The 13,520-nt window shown below is 45.1% G+C and overlaps 1 non-coding gene across 1 annotated transcript; it reads right to left on the bottom strand.

Annotated features, from left to right (window-relative positions):
* Positions 1 to 11,140: 11,140 nt before the first annotated feature.
* Positions 11,141 to 11,215, bottom strand: Trnat-ugu (transfer RNA threonine (anticodon UGU)). The gene has a single exon. It is a non-coding gene; the product is annotated as a tRNA-Thr (tRNA).
* Between the last annotated feature and the right edge of the window lie 2,305 nt (positions 11,216 to 13,520).

Genomic DNA, 13,520 nt, shown 5'->3' with positions numbered 1-13,520 from the left:
AGCATCTTATGTCGGTTATTGCCTAGGATGCCATCTGCAGCGAAATGATGTCCTATGAGATTCTAGTCAACTTAATATTCTACAAAATAAGGTAATAATCACAGCAGACATAAAACATGAGGTATCGTCCAGATATGGTGGTACCACGCCACAGTCGATAATTTGAATAGATTCGACGTGCATCAGGGGCGTGGGCTCGCTGCAATCTGCAGAAACGTATGGAAGGCACTGCAGAAGACCACGCCTCCATCTTATCAACAGCAGCGCCCTCACACTGAGGTCAGTATAGTGTCGAGCGTGGAAGAGCTGGTTCAGTTTGTGACCTTAGCTTCAGCAGTCAACATCGTGTAGTAGGTCAGTGTAAGTCGAAGTCTCTGTGGAACGTGTGTGTACTTGTGTTAATGTTGAACGTTGGACCACAAGAGTACAGTTTGTGACTGTATGCATCAAGTGTGTTTTCATAGTCAATGACACTTGTAAATATTTTACGCTCTCCTTTGGCAAAGAAGTGTCTCAACTTAAGTAAATCTTTTTAATCATTTATGCAGAGTGTTTCCGTAAGAGCGTGCAAAAATTTAACAGGACGCAGAGGATGTTCCACTGCACAATTTGAGGTCGGGAACCTGGGGTCGGAGAAGCCAATTTAAGGAGATAATAGGATTAAATAACATTAGTGTGTAGTTTTTTATTTATTTTAGTTACACTTAACTGGAGATAGTATCATTTACACAACGAACGTACCATCTGTGCTGTATCTTACAAAATGTGCTGGAAGTGACGGCTGTCAGTCTCACAAGGGGAGGCCGCCAATTGCGAAATTCAGATTCAATTCATACTGCGCATAATAAAAGCTCATGGCCAGAGTTGTAATGTGGCAAAGCACCAAGGTGCACTTCTCAGCCGTTGTCGAGAAAATCGACAGTTAAAAGAAACTGTTGCGGTGAAATACTCTCAACGATTAATGTTTATCTACTGCGTCGTGGCGCAGCGGTCAGCGCTCGGGTTCGTAATCCGAGGTCGCCGGATCGAATCTCGCGCCATGTAACTTCTTTTTTTTTTAGTATTTGTCTTCTGTAATTCAAATGTGTGTACACACACACACACATATATATATATATATATATATATATATATATATATATATATATAATCCCGGCAATCAGTTGCAACAATTATGCATATAATAAGTTGCCGGAAGTCGTTTGTCGTGGAAAAACTGGCGACTTCGAACATCATTATGTATTCCGCAAACAAAGTTGTATTTCACAAATGTTATTAATTGTCTTCATAATGTTAACCACGTATAGTTAACGGAAGACGTAGAGGAGGAGGAGGAGGAGATTAGTGTTTAACGTCCCGTCGACAACGAGGTCATTAGAGACGGAGCGCAAGCTCGGGTGAGGGAAGGATGGGGAAGGAAATCGGCCGTGCCCTTTCAAAGGAACCATCCCGGCATTTGCCTGAAGCGATTTAGGGAAATCACAGAAAACCTAAATCAGGATGGCCGGAGACGGGATTGAACCGTCGTCCTCCCGAATGCGAGTCCAGTGTGCTAACCACTGCGCCACCTCGCTCGGTGGAAGACGTAGAAACGGTATTCCGAAACGAATACGTATAGCGTAAGTCAAACGTTCGAATTAGAATAGAAACCCCACGAACACAAAATTGGTGTGGCAGGTATGAAATATAAACTCCGTTACTCGCTCGTTACACTTGAAGGACAGATGTTGAATGGGCCGAAACGAGCCGCCGCATAACAGCGTAGATGCCTGCTAACTTCGAAAGAAGATAGATGCGGTCCCTAGCGCAACTTATAACATTGTCGAAAATCAGTGCGGACGTGAGAGCTTTGGTACACCATGTTAAACAAACGGGAAAATGGAGGCGGTACAATTGGAGAGCGATCCGCCTTCACCAACATGCATAAGCAATTCATTAATAGTTTATATATATATATATATATATATATATATATATATATATATATATATATATATATATTTGAATTACAAAAACTAATAATAAAAAAAATGTTGCAAGGCGCGAGATTCGATCCAGCGACTTTCGGATTACGAATCCGAGCGTTTACCGCTGCGCCACGACGCTGTAGAAAATTATTAATCGTTGAGAGTATTTCACCGCAACGGTTTCTTTTAACTGTCGATTTTCTCGACAACGGCTGAGAAGTGCATCTTGGTGCTTTGCCAAATTACAGCTCTGGCCATGAGCTTTAATTAATAATGCGCAGTATGAATCGAATCTGAATTTCACAATTGGCGGCCTCCCCTTGTCAGTGCAAGAATGACATCGGCGAACAAGATTCTGACGCACCCTGACAAATATCCCTGGTGTGTTCCGAATCACGTTACATGCAGCTACAGTTCTGGCAACTAATTCCATCTCCATAGCCACTAGGGTCTCATACACAAGTGCGTTTAAATTTCCCCATAGGAAATAATCAAGTGGCTGGAGGTCAGGTGACCTCGCAGATCCTGGGATCGGACTTTCCCTTCGAATCCAGCGACCCAGGAAATGCTTGTCTACTGCTTTGTCTAGCATTACTGTTTTCCAGCTTATTTACAACTAATATGCGTATAAGTTTACGCGTACTGTGCTGTTTATTTACATGCAAGAGCAAAAGTTAATCATAATGCCAAAACGTAAAACGGTATTGGCATCCATCTAGCGTACAGGTAATGATATTCAGGAAGATCGGATTTTTTTTCGGCAGATGGCGCCACATCGCTGAATGCACATGTAAAGTAAACTAAGTTAAGAAAATTACGGACACGAACGAAACAAACGTATTAAAGAAACAAGACCAAATGCAGAAATAAAGTGCTAGGACTCTTCATACATGGGAAAATTAACACAGGCTCGATAGGATGAATTCAGAACTCGTAGGGGCCCTTACGGCGTGCTCGTATAACAAGAGACGTAAATCCACACGATGTGCATTAGCCTTTTGCTCTTCGATAATATGATAAATAATTTTAAAATTTTTTCTATGATGTGCTTCTTACCTATGTTTGTTCCTTTTTCCACTAATTTGTACAATCGCTTTTTGGCATATATAACTGTACTATGTGGTTGAGACAATATTTGTCAATATATCCATTTTTTGTAAATATTTCAGTGTTTTATCATTATATTTTACCTCACTTTGTATGTTATTTGTTCCTCTCATTTTTATTTTAGCTGTATCTTTTCGCATAGAGGGCGGGTTTGCTTTGCAGCGCCCCATTTTTGGTTTTTTGGTTTCTCGTTGTCATAGTCAATTCTCGATGTATCACTTTATGTTTGACCTCTGCTTAAGACAGTGTTACTACCCAGGGCACATATTGGTTGAAAGGTAAATGTGTATAATGGTTTAATGCGTCTATATACATTTAATTGGTTTTACGTTGCTTTATGTACATTTATTCATTTTGTCGCTATTATTAATTATTTTTTATTTTTAATCTTGTATTTGTAGCACCGATGATGGATGTTAATTAGTTGAAATCGATTTGCAAAAGTGAATAAAGAAAACATGATTTTGCGACTAGTTGCTGCCTATTTGCTAATTAATATTTTGTCTGTTGCAATCAAAAATAAACGATCTTTCAGAGCACTCAAAAAACCCATAGTTGTGGCTGGACGATTGTAATTTTCGTCAGGTCGCAACAAAATATTTTTAGGACTAATTTTCATTAGGGTAGTTATTACATAAAACATAAGTGCATTTTGAAGATCTGCAAAGTAGAGACGATGGTACTGAAGGTGGGACAAAGGTGTCGTAACATGTTTGGAGATGAAAAAAGAAGCATGTTTGCAATATTTTTACCACTGTAGCTTTTCTGGGATTTGAGAAGCTCTATTAAGAGAGGGAGCGAAAAAAGAAGAAATCGGACGCAATCGGCCTGTTACGCTGCGTCCGTGATAAAACACGTGCCGCGTACACTTGGGCAGTGATGAGGGTACATCGCGTCTGCTGCAGAGCCGGACGTGTCTCGGCAGGGGGCTCCCCGCAGGTAGGCAGACAGCGAGCGCCGGTGCGATGCGGTGAGGTGCAGCGCACGTTGGCATAAATCGAATTAGGGCCGGCCGGGCGTGCAGCGTTCCGGCTGACCGGCGCCTCTGGACGCGGGGAGGCTCGCCTTCAATTAGCCCGGCCGCGGCAGGTCGCCATGGCTACGCGCCGCCGTCTCGCCGCGGCGTCGCGGGCCCTGAGTGCGCAGGCTGGGCGCGCTTCGTCACCCACACCACGACTCACCATTTCCGTACAACTGTGCTAACAGGGCGCCGGCCTCCTCGCGACCGAGCAGCTTCATTCCGACACGCATTTTGAGATGAGCATTTTTGCTGCTGTACCATTGCTGAAGATTAAATGGTCAGATAGGATGATGAACGAAGAGACAATGAATCGAACTGACGGGGAAATGAATCTACGGTGCAACTTGACCAAATTGAGGGACCGGTTGATGGGACCGATTCTGAGGCACTCCGAGGCACCAGTTTGATAATTGGGAGTAGGGTATGGGATAAAGACAGCTGAGGGAAGCCGTGACTTGACTGCGATGAGGAAGTTGATTTGGATTGCGGTAGCTATTCAAAATGCAGAGGTTTGCACAGGACACACTAGCGAGAAGAGCTGCACCAAAACCACTCTCCAGAATGATGTCTACAACATGCCTTCCGCCATGGGAATGTGACCCACACTGTGCGTTCGTCCCCCTCCCCTTCCCCCCTAGTCTTTGCGGCGCCGGGCCCTGCCTCCCCGCCTCACCTGCTGGCCGCCAGTCGGCGCCGGAAACGGTGCAGTGGGGCGGCGCCGGCTGCCGGCTGCCGGGTGAGCGACCTCTCGCTGCCGCCGCCGCCGCCCACGCATCCGATCGCGGCGCCGCACGTGCCACAGCCGCTGCCGTCTGCTGCCGGCTCGCTTACCTCACCTCTCAACACTGCTGATTACGCTAGCAAACGCACTGCTTTGAACAGTTGTCAGTTTTTGGCTCTGAGCACTATGCGACTTAACATCTGAGGTCATCAGTCCCCTAGAACTTAGAACTGCTTAAACCTAACTAACCTAAGGACATCACACACATCCATGCCCGAGGCAGGATTCGAACCTGCGACCGTAGCGGTCGCGCGGTTCCAGGCTGAAGCGTCTAGAACCGCTCGGCCACACCGGCTGGCCAGTGGGATCTATTTTTAATTTAATTCTGGGATAATATCTCCCAGAATAAAATACTAAAGGCTACCGTATGGCGACGTCCAATTGTTTTTGTGTGTACAAAGTACAGTCGATAACTTGGTGGGCATATTAAACCATTTTAAGTAACAGCCACCTATCTCGGTTTGACCCGTAACACAGGATTAAACTTCTCAGTACTCTTATACCATTAATAAATACCCCGTAGTAATTTAATTTATTTTAGAAATATTCCGTGCTACTAACAGTTACCGTAGGACATTTGTACAGCAGCAAAACACAAAGACACTTCAAAGACTATTAGTCGAAAGACAAACAACGACACAACGAACATCGCACTTCCGTCAAACGTCAGTTCCACCTAGCTACTGGATCTGCGATCTGACATGAAGCGTCTGCATATGGAGCACATGCGCTCTAATTAAATCGCACTACTCGCCCAGAAAACCGAAAATACCCCATTCGGAGATCCACACCAACGCGAGCGAATGCATTTCAGATCTTTCAGGCTTTCCATTTCGAAATACCACCTCCGCCCCAAAGGGCACTATTCGTGTTTCGTACACATTGCAAGGTGTGAGGGTCACGGAATGCACTATCTCATCCCCCCCTCCCTTCCTCCAAATAAAAACATTTTAGTAGAAGTATTCGTATCTATACATACTGTATATGAGTTTTCAAACTTATAAGCTCACTTGAAGTGAGTAAATAACTGTGAAAACTAAGAGTCTCGAAGATGGCAATGGGCTCTAGAAATTACGTTTAATACTAGACAGATTTTAGTTTCTCCCGTGAGGAAATGTCCACGTTATAGGGTTCGCGGACCGACTGGTAGCATTCCAGCCCGGTGAAGCCGCGCATCCACAGGTGGCCGTACCACCTGGCGACAATGTATCTGGTACCGAGTCCTCAGACATCTGTGGCACTTGAGCTGGGTAACGGAAGACAGGAAGGGAAAGTCCCTGTCATAACAATAAGTACTAAGAATAAAAAAATCTTAAATTCTCGGACCAGTGGTTTTCGGCGCTACATTTTTCTTAATGCAAATTCTGTGAGGTTATGCTAAAGCAATGTACTATGGACTGATAAAATAAATAATTCATCATCATCATAACCAGTGTTCTGTCCAAATGCAGCTTTTCGCCTGGTAGCTCTTCGTGCTCTCCTGTCTTCTGCCATCCTCTTCGGGTGCGCGTAATTTCCGCCTCCTTTTATGTCATCTGTCATCTTGTATCTCCTCCTTCCTCTCAATCTCCTCCCACGAACCAGACCTGCCAAACCGTCTGTTAGCAGACGCTCCTGTCTCATCCGATGTCCCATCCCTTCTTCCTCCTTTCTCTTATAACATGCAGCAGTCTTCTCCTCTCACCAACACTTTCCAACACTCTACCGTGACTTGCCCTTTCCGTCCAGCTTATCTTCTCCTCCCCATCCACTTCTCAAATGCTCCTAGCCTTTTCTCATCCTCTCTTTTCAGTATCCTTGTTTGTACCCTACAGAGTGCCACGCTCCAGACAAACACCTGCCAAGTCTTTTCCTCAGACTTTTATCTAGTTTGCCGCACAATAATTCCCTCTGTTTATTGAATGCCTAATTCGGCAATGAGTGCGAGTTTTCACGTCTTCGTGGCATCTCAGGTCTTCAGTAATCGTACTTCCAAGATGTTTAAATGCTCCTACTTGGTTGATAACAACTTTTATTATCTTAATACGTGCCGAACTCCTTCCTTTGGCGATCACCACACTCTTTGTTTCTGCTGTATTGATTCTCATCCCTTATTCCACACAAGCATCTTTCACACGTTTCAGCATTTCATTTACAGTTCTTTCACTTTCTGCCATTAATACCATGCTATCAGGAAATCGTATACATTCTATTCTCTTTCCACGAATACACACTCCTCTTTTCCCATCCAAGCTTTTTGCAATAATCTCTACCAACCATAAATTGAACAATAAACGGGAGAGGCAACAACTTTGTGTAACACCGCTTCCAATGCTGCTTCCTTCATAAGTAACCTATGATAAATAAAGTATTATTATTATTATATTAAAAACTTTTTCCGGCCCTGTAACTCAGTGGTCTACGTCTCTGACTGCCAGGTGGAGCACCAGGGTTCGATTCCAGGTACAGTAGACTGCTGCTGGACGGGAGGACTGGAACAGAGTCAACTCAGCGTCGTGGTGCCAACTGAACAGCTACTAGCATCGAAGCAGCGACTCCTAGATCTGGAAAGGTGACAACGGTCGGGAGAGCGGTGTCTCGATCCTGTACCCCTGCATACAACATGCGTATGACGCCGTATGACAGATGCTGACTTGGTGGCCCGTCGCCATCGCGTGAGGACGTGATTACGCAATTCTTTTATACTAAAAGATTCACTATATAATTTAATGCCATTATCATTAACATGACAGGAATATGTGGAACATTGCAAATATGTCCGAGGGCGTGTTATGTTATGGATGGGGAGAGAGACAGTACCAAACTATGACACTCCCACTTTGCTCCACGAGGCCCACGAGAAAGACAGGCCGCGGCGCGTACGTCACGAAGGTAGTCCTGAACTCGCTCGCTCACTCAGCTCAGCGGGCAAAATGCGTTTCTGAACCTGTTAACTGCCAGCTGGGCATGTACAGGGCTATTACAAATGATTGAAGCGATTTCATAAATTCACTGTAGCTCCATTCATTGACATATGGTCACGACACACTACAGATACGTAGAAAAACTCATAAAGTTTTGTTCGGCTGAAGCCGCACTTCAGGTTTCTGCCGCCAGAGCGCTCGAGAGCGCAGTGAGACAAAATGGCGACAGGAGACGAGAAAGCGTATGTCGTGCTTGAAATGCACTCACATCAGTCAGTCATAACAGTGCAACGACACTTCAGCACGAAGTTCAACAAAGATCCACCAACTGCTAACTCCATTCGGCGATGGTATGCGCAGTTTAAAGCTTGTGGATGCCTCTGTAAGGGGAAATCAACGGGTCGGCCTGCAGTGAGCTAAGAAACGGTTGAACGCGTGCGGGCAAGTTTCACGCGTAGCCGCGGAAGTCGACGAATAAAGCAAGCACGGAGCTAAACGTACCACAGCCGACGGTTTGGAAAATCTTACGGAAAAGGCTAAAGCAGAAGCATTTCTTAAACAGGAGATTGGAAAACCGATGGATCGGTCGTGGTGGAGATCATGATCAACAATTCATGTCATGGCCTCCACGCTCTCCCGGCTTAGCCCCATGCGATTTCTTTCTGTGGGGTTATGTGAAAGATTCAGTGTTTAAACCTCCTCTACCAAGAAACGTGCCAGAACTGCGAGCTCGCATCAACGATGCTTTCGAACTCATTGATGGGGACATGCTGCGCCGAGTGTGGGAGGAACTTGATTATCGGCTTGATGTCTGCCGAATCACTAAACGGGCACATATCGAACATTTGTGAATGCCTAAAAAACTTTTTGAGTTTTTGTATGTGTGTGCAAAGCATTGTGAAAATATCTCAAATAATAAAGTTATTGTAGAGCTGTGAAATCGCTTCAATCATTTGTAATAACCCTGTAAGTACTGACAAGAATTGCATCTTCCACTGGAATCTGCTATTATGATGTCTTACTGATTAACAGTACTACAGCAAAACTTAATTTAAGATCAATACTCGCTTTAAATAGTATAACGGCTTGTTTATAGCATTTAGTCTCTTCTGCTTAACAGTACTCATTACACGCTGGAAGTGGTGCCTTATGCAACTGATAATCATTTTAGCATGATTTGATTTTATTGTACGCCAGTACAGCCGTAACAAATTATAAGTAGGCCCATGGACTTCCCATCACTACAGGACTAATAATAGTGGCATTCCATAATAACGGATTCCAGTAGAACATTCAGTTTTCGTTTGTACGGACACGTCTAGTTACGAGTTAACAGGTGTAGAAACGTAGTTTGTCTGCTGATTTGAGCGAGCGAGAGAGCGCAGGACTACCTTCGTCACGTACACGCCGCAGCCTGTCTTTCTCGTAGTCCTCGATACCAAACTATGACATTCTCAGTTTGTTCCAGAACCGAAACTTTCCACGTGTCCTGGGCTGCCAGGTCACTCCTTTTCAATGTAGCCGAGCTCCAAGCAGCTCCAGGGAGTTATTTATAACTCTTATCACTTTTAGACAGTCAGCTTCCGTAACGGAGTTGAAGCATTTCTACTGGGCATTTCCTGCTAGCAGTAACAACACTCTTCAGCAGATCACTGCTTTCTGCCAGGGCCTTCCACATTCTTCATCTGGCGGGTGTTCGAAAACTTCTACCACCACTCGCCCTTGAGCCAGCATACTGATCCAGACCTCACTGCTCCCGAAAGCATTACTGGAAGATGAGCCCATCACTTTGGGGCTGGACAAAATACTGCTTCACGGCCATGCCAAAAAGTGGTTCTGCTACCCACCACAGCCAAGAATGTAGCCCACCGCCGCGCCTATGAAACGTTACACGTATTATGAAGGGGTCTGTGGTTGACAAGTGTTTTAGCCCATTCAAGAAGTTATAGCAGTTGTCAATCTTTATTTTATAAACCGTTCAGAATGGAAGTTGTCAGTTGGGTATAGTGTATGGACTTCAAAAAGTGCTTAGCTCCAAAACAGTGGTTAATGACTAAAGCGAGATGTACGGGCCGTTGCCTCGCATCCCCGTGATCAGGGAGCACCGCGCAGTGGTGGTGGGTGTAGCGGCGGCTGCCGGACGCGGTGAGTCAGTGCGCATGCGCCGCTCGGTATGCGCGCCGCGGCCGCTTCCCGTCACGTCCGAAGCTTCGACTAATGACGCGGCGGCCGACGCCGCATTCACTCCGCGTGCCTCTCCTGCCCACCGTCCCAACATCCGGCCCCCCTCGCTCCCTCTGCAGATTTATAGCAGTCCCTGCCCAAGAGGGCACAGCCCCGCAGTCGCGTCCCGGAACCTGGATTCCCCGCTTCCCGGAACCGGCGACACCTGTTCTCCGACGCCGAGCCCCTTCTCGCGCGGCTATACCCGAGCAGCGTTAAGTGCTCTTGCAGTCTCGCCTCACCCCTTCCTTCTGTTTCAGGTAATTGGCAAACTCCAACTGCGTTCCTTCTGGAGCAGACAGTCTACGGTCTTAAAATAGCATGTTTAAAGTTTCGAAGCACTATTCTACCGTCACGGCTTCAGACGGCTGTTGAAGCTCTCTCATTCCGATGTCAGCGCCACTAAAATCTTATCTGCTAGAGATTGTAGATGATTTTAATACATGAATGTGTAAATATTTTCTAGGTCGCTGCGGGAACAAAGCGTTCCTACTGATTGGGAAAAAACGCAGTCACTCCCGCCTTGACGAGGGGCCGTCTAATAGAAGCACAAAACTATAGCAACGGAGCAACGATCGTGTCAAAATCAGAAGACAGAACATACTTGACTTGGGTAAGGCATTCTATGCATTCCGCCCAGTCGTCTAATGGACAAAGTAGCAACGTATGGAACATCAGATCAGCTCTCTGTCTACATTGAGAAGTTTCTAGCGAAAAGAACTCAGTATGTTGTTCTTAAAGGAGAGAAATCTTCAGACGCGAAAGTAACTTCGGGATTATCTAAACGCAGTATTAAAGGACCATTACTTTTCACAATATAGACAACGATCTAGCAGATAACGTCCGAAGTTCCATAAGGCTTTTCGCGGATGATACTATTGTAGACAGAGAAGTCGCTACGGTAGAAAATTGTAGCGGATTGCAGCAAGACGTGCATAGAAACGACGCTTGATGCTGAGATTAGCAGCTGACCTTCAACGTAAACAAATGTGACGTACTGCAGATGAGAAGGCAGAAAGACCTATTGTTTTATGATTATACGATTTCGGAACAATCAGTAGAAGAAATGACAACTAAATCAAGACGTTAAGCTGCCGACAGGCATTGATATAAATCAACGAGGACTGTTGAAAATGTGTGCCTCAACCGGGACTCGAACCCGGGATCTCCTGCTTACATGGCAGACGCTCTGTCCATCTGAGCCAGTGAGGGCACAGAGGATAGTCTGACAGCAGGGATTTATCCCTTGCACGCTCCCCATGAGACCCACATTCCCAACTTAATGTCCACACACTACATACGTGGTGCCCCTGCCTATTACACTCATTGCTCGCGGCAGAGAATCCTACCGAGTCCCGTAAGAGTTCGGGTAGTACGTGTGAGCACATTAAGTTGGGAATGTGCGTCTCACGGGGAGCGTGCAAGGGATAAATCCCTGCAGTCGCACTATCCTCTGTACCCTCGGTGGACAGAGCGTCTGCCGTGTAAGCAGGAGATCCCATCCTCCAGTCCCGGTCGGGGCACACATCTTCATCTGTCCCCGTTGATGTATATCAACGCCTGTCGGCAGCTTAAGGTCTTGATTTAATTATCGTTTCATTCTAAAGAGCTGCATGGTCACCGATGGTATCTTTTCTTTCGGAGATGTCCAAAAGAACAGATACCATCTTCATACAATCACTAGAAGCTTTGAAGATATCGTTCGTATGCAGCCGCAAACCCATTTCAAAATGGATTTATTTAAATTATGTAAATGCTTCACATTTACTTATTCACAGTAATAGAGATGATGTCGAGCTGGTTAAGTTTTTTCTTCGTAAGTGCATCGAACGGTTTTACAACGGCTTGCTAAATGAGACTGTATGAGCCAATGGTTCTTGATTGTACATGGCTGTCATTGAAATGTAGTCATATGTGACGCATGAAAGCTGATAACCTCCCCGCTGGCCGCCCGTAAAGCTCACACGCACGTGATACATGTCAGTGTGAGTACTTCCAGTCTCATAAATTTGTAGATGCAGAATTATTATTAGCCGCTGTTGATCGGTACCATAGTCACTGTTCTATTGTACGTGCTCTACGAACAATGATGTGCACAAAGAGAGTGAAGACGTGTTGCATTATTCACTCAAGTTTACCACGGAAGATGTATCGCTATTTTCGACAGTCTTTTTACTTGAAAGCAATTAGTATTTCTGGAAGTAGTAATGTGATACAGCTTAAAAGCTGCACCCAGAACTACTAATTTTATCCATCATAAATGATAGACCTGAGTTTTAAAAATTTTTTCTTAATGAGGGGCCACAATCATAATATATTTCTTTAAAGTCATTACCACCATCACACTATTGTTTATTTATAGTGTTACATTTACGCTTACACTTACACAATCATGATTTCGGCTTCAAAGTGCCATTATCAAGTGTTTTAAGTGTTATAAATTTCCTAAGATGGCATACTGTCGTCTAATAGTGTATTTTAATGCGACAGTATGCCAATTAGGCAATTTATAACACTTAAAACGCCGGCCGGGATGGCAGAGAGGTTCTAGGCGCTACAGTCTGGAACCGCGCGACCGCTCCGGCGCAGGTTCGAATCCTGCCTCGGGCATGGATGTGTGTGATGTCCATGGGTTAGTTAGGTTTAAGTAGTTCTAAGTTTTAGGGGACTGATGACCTCAGAAGTTAAGTCCCATAGTGCTCAGAGCCATTTGAACCATTTGAACTTAAAACACTTTATAATGGAACTTTGAAGCCGAAATCATGATTGTGTAAGTGTAAATGCAGGACTGTCAATAAACAAAAGTCTAATGGCGGTTCGCCGGCCGGTGTGGCCGTGCGGTTCTAGGCGCTTCAGTCTGGAACCGCGTGACCGCTACAGTCGCAGGTTCGAATCCTGCCTCGGGCATGGATGTGTGTGATGTCCTTAGGTTAGTTATGTTTAAGTAGTTCTAAGTTCTAGGGGACTGATGACCACAGATGTTAAGTCCCATAGTGCTCAGAGCCATTTGAACCATTTTTAAAGTCTGTAAGCGTGTACTAACGGAGATACAAGAAAATAAACTGACATCTACACACCTCTTCAGGAGGAGCTTCTACTTTCAGAAATTTATTCCTGTTCACCAGAGCTATGAATCTGAGTCTGTGTGTCTATATCGAAGCAGGAGAAAACACATTGAGACATAACGCTAACAAGGAATAGTTGCCACAGATCTCGACTGTGGGGACAAATTTCTGCAATGCATCGTACTTTGTACAAGAAAAGAAAATGGGCTTTAATCTGTAGATCTTGAGCGCTGGTGTAGCCTTGCATAAAGCACGGAATCTTCTACGATTCACCTTTTACGTCATCATCACGATGTATGTTGACTGTAAGTCTGTAAAATGTGAGATCATATCTATGGATTCCTCGTCATGTCAGAGGCAGTAATGAAGTTACGCTGACTGCTGACCACCACCTGTGCCGACTGGCCTGGAGGATGCATGGCTCGCCCAGCCAAGGACAGGGGCGGCCCTTAT

Source organism: Schistocerca serialis, chromosome 5, assembly GCF_023864345.2.
Source record: "Schistocerca serialis cubense isolate TAMUIC-IGC-003099 chromosome 5, iqSchSeri2.2, whole genome shotgun sequence".
Taxonomy (NCBI): Eukaryota; Metazoa; Arthropoda; class Insecta; order Orthoptera; family Acrididae; genus Schistocerca; species Schistocerca serialis.
This window is presented reverse-complemented; position numbering and strand designations above follow the sequence as displayed.